This window comes from Mus caroli, unplaced genomic scaffold (assembly GCF_978045245.1).
Source record: "Mus caroli unplaced genomic scaffold, Mus_caroli_1 scaffold_6, whole genome shotgun sequence".
Taxonomy (NCBI): domain Eukaryota; kingdom Metazoa; phylum Chordata; class Mammalia; order Rodentia; family Muridae; genus Mus; species Mus caroli.
The window spans coordinates 104,276,342-104,280,934 of NW_028227261.1; positions in this window are offsets into that span (position 1 = coordinate 104,276,342).

Sequence of the window (4,593 nt, forward strand, 5' to 3'; positions counted from 1 at the left end):
TACCTTAAATGTTGCTTGGGGATAAGAAAAGACTAAAAGTCATCCATAAACTAATTCTTAGAAGAATTTTTCACAAAACTGTGCATTGCCTCCTCTTCCACATTATTGCTACACATTTAATTCTTCACAAAGACTCATGTACCTAGATTTAGTATCATTACACATGGAGGAAGTGTCAGCTCATTTGTTGTTTCAGTAACTAAATATCTGAGCCTTGGTAATGTTTAAAGATAAGGTGTTTATTTACCTTTTAGATATGAGAGGCTGAAAGTTCAACAGTATGGTACCATGTCTGGTGACAGTATCCCTGCTATATTATGTCATGCCTGAAGCAAGTTTTAAGCAGTACATGCTAAGACAAAAAACTGGAGGATAGTGGAGACATGAGTTTAGTGATCCCTAACTAAGCCCCATCTCTTGTAGGTTTTCTTAAAATTGTTCCAATGAGGAAAAAGCTTTGAGTGGTGAATTCTGATAGGATCCACTCTGAAATTGACAAATCATTACAGAAAGGCATAGTATGATTGAAAGCAATGACAGAATGTTTTAAGGAAAAAGGTTCACAGATCTCATTTGTGTGCAAAAATGGAGAGGAGTCAGAACCAAAGAGTGGACTTAAGATTATCCTCGAGGCCAGGCCACAGTGCCACATGCCTTAAATCCCAGAACCTGAGAGGCAGAGGCAGGTGGATTTCTGAGTTTGAGGCTATCTTGTCCTACAGAGTGAGTTTCAGGGCAGCCTGGGCTACACAGAGAAACCCTGTCTCAAAAACAAACAAACAAACAAACAAAACAAAACAAACAAAAGAAAATAAAAAAGGGTTATCCTTGAAAGTATGATCATAATTGTCATGTGACACTTAGAAATGGGAAGAGTTTATGTGTTTCAGATGTTCTGGTGACAGAATCAGCATGACTGGTTTGTGGATTAGATGCTAGGATCCTTAATAAATGAACAATTCAAATGCAGCCTTTATTTTTTAATTTCAACATCTATGATCACCATTAATTCAGAAAACCTAATTCAAAGAAAGATTACTATTTTACTTCAGTACGGAATGAAATAAACTCTAATAGACCCAAGAAAAATCAGCAGAAGTGGGCATCTAGTTATTTCTCCAAATGTATTACAGAAAATATAACACATTCGAAGGCCAAATGATATAAACATTTTACAAAATACCATACCGTATGAGGAAAATAATATCTTACTACCACTAAATTAGATATCAAAAATATAAATAATAATTTGGGATCTGGAAAGGATGCACAGTAGTTAAGAGCACTGCCTGCTCTTCAAGACCTTTACCTACATGACAACTTGCAATCATTTGCAACTCTAAAATGCCCTCTTCTGGTCTCCATGGTCACCGGGTATCAAGTGGTCCACAGACAGACATGCTGTCAAAACATTCATACAAGTAATTATTAAATTTTAAGTACAAATAAAAATTTATCATACGGATTCCTAGTGGTTTTTTGTATTTAGAATTTCTGCAGCTTAATGCTTATAGTGTAAATCAATATTGCCTGGTACCCTTCCTTATGAGCATTTTCAAATACTTTTTCAGAGTAATTTCTTCCCAGAATGTTTGCTTAGCAAGGCAACGAGAATAGCACAACAAAAGTCAACTACTTTCTCCTTGGTATTACCAAGTCCCTAGTGAGTAATTTATATTTCAGTGATCTTCAGTCTAATTGACTCTCAGTTTAATGGCCCCCAAACTACCACATGCAGGATTAATTATGTTAGGGCACTTCTACACCCAACATAATAGATGCTTTGGATGGTTTCATTAAAGTTCCCCGCTTCTCATCTCCTAGTTGTTCAGGAAGCTGGAGATAAATACATACATGTTGTAAACAGAGAAGGCAGCAAACAGCTACTCACAAACAATTGAAATTGCTAGTCTATTTTCATGCATCCATTCACCTTTATTTAATCCCACACCAAACAAATGTTTCAGTGGTCCCAGTATGTTACAAACTAATCACTTATAGGATAATTTTTCTTCTAAAATTGTAAAATCTAAAAATCTACTTCTCAGCTGGGAGGTAGTAGGGCATGCCTTTAATCCCAGCACTTGGTAGGCAGAGGTAGGTGGATTTCTGAGTTCAAGGCCAGCCTGGTCTACAGAGTGAGTTCCAGGAGAGCCAGGGCTATACAGGCAAACCCTGTCTCAGAAAACAACAACAACAACAAAATAATAATAATAATAATAATAATAATAATAAAAAATCTACTTCTCAATATAGGAAAAATATATACAGAAACTATGAGCTGAACAGGGCCAACTACAATAACCATGCTAACATGCAAAGTAGGAAGTCTACACCTACACAAAGAGAGCCAAGAGTTGAAGAAATATTCCTTCCTGGGCAAAAGCATATTAAGTGATTATCAAATACTGAACAATCAGTGCTGAAAACAATCATGTAAGTAATATTATACTCAGTTGGTTGTAGTTATTTACTTAGGAATACATACAAACATATAAATAATACATATTTCTAATATGTAATATAAATATTAATTGTTCTTACATATGTGTTGTTACACACATATACATGTTTGCATAGATAGATGACATAGATTATATAAATATAGGTATCGATTATGACACAGTGATTAATAAAAATGATGGGGTGAATTTGAAAAGAAGCAAAAAGGAGTAATGGGAACGTTTATAAGGAAAAGAAATCATTTTTCAAGGGAAAGAAAAAAGAAGGCTCAACTGAGCTTGAAACAAATATAAAATAATTTAGAGATACGTAATAGGAGATACATAGACAACAAAGTCAAACCACAGTCATGATGGGGCAGAGTGATTGTCACTAGTTCTAGAACCTAGACAAATCTAGAAGATGATCTTAGAATAATGTTGGGAAACAGACTGCAGAAGGAAGCAGCAATTCTCACCAATATCCCACTGGGTTTCTCCCTACCCAAGCCAGCAAAATAGTGGAGCTAAGCTGATGATCACACAATGAATGCTCCAAGGCAAACAACAGGGGTGAATTGGCCTAGAGAGGAAAAATGGGTGATGTACACCCATCTCAAGTAGTGTGCAAGTGTATAATATTATAATTAAAAGATCATCACTAAGTCATATCACACAGTTGAATACTCCACAAAACGTTAATAACTCCCAGTTCAGATCTTACATACATGCTGGTAGGACTTCTCTGTTCTGGTTTTCCCAGCAATCGCTTCCCAGTGGATAGTAAACAGAGATAGATCTCCATAAAGTCCCTTGTCTATATTAACACTATATCAAAGAATGAGTAAGTACTTCTAGAAAACTAAAGATTTAAACTTTCAGGAATCAAAAAAATGCATCAAAATTATAAATGTATATAAATATAAATGTTTACTTCCTCTCAATTTCTTGCCACTCATGACTCTTTTAAAAAGTATATAATTGCCATGTAGAGATGATACATAAAACAAATAAAACTTTAACAAGAATTTAAGCATCCTTATGCGTAGGCAGCCATACTATAATGAATTTGCGTGTAGTATTATGTTAGTTCTGATCACAACATAAATTATTAAAGACATATATATGATTGTGCTGTGCTTCTACATCAAGAGCTTCAGTCTTCTTATGGGCTGAACAATCTTTTTGATAACATAACTTTAGTAACTTAGTAAGAGTATATAAAAATGTATAAACAAATTTTAAATAATTAGGCCCAAGAGAGTAAAATATGTAAATGGCCAAAATATAATTAGAGCTCTGTCTTTTGTTACTAAGAAAATGAATTCTAGCTAAATATCTAAGCTGGTATTCTCACTCCAATTAACATAATAGGGATTTTAAACAAGTCATAACTACAGGACACCTGAACAGTTTGAAAAACTTAACAGTTCACAAACACTATGGCCAGCATCTAAATTGTATCTCTAATTGGATACAAGCTAGAAGAAAATCTAAAATATATTTAATTTATTAGGATTATGGGCTGTGTCACGATTACATCAGTTTTAGACCTCTATAAATATTACCATATTGATTGTATAACAAAATCATCTATGTGGAAATAATTTAACTTTTATAAAAATAAAAGCTTTTTAATGAATAAAATACATTAAGTCAATTCTTACATTAAAACCCTAGATTTAATTGTGAATTACATATATAAATATATTCTATTAAAATAATTACATCTGCTTAATTTGGAAAACCAAAATTAAGAATCACTCTTACCAGTCCAAGAGCCAAGAGCGAGTGAGACGAGGGCCCCTGTATGGTTTTGGAGAAAGGTGTGCAGAAGAGAACAGTAACGCCCCTGAACCTGTCCAGTCAGCTGCTGGTTGCCTTGTGTTTCATTGCTCACAGAAGAATGAATCGCTGAGTTCTCACTTTGTGCTTAGGACTAAGAAATGAGCAGAGCCTGCTCACGCCCACAACTCTTAGAATGCTGAGAGGCAGACACACAAAGGGATCTACGCAAGCATTCCTGCAGAGGTTTCCTCACAAGCGATGCACAGGTGATTTCTCTAGGTTGCCTAGGAAGACAAGACAGAACAGAGGAGCTGATCATACAGATCACGTTGAGATCACGTTGAAATTGAAAGATTAATGGAAC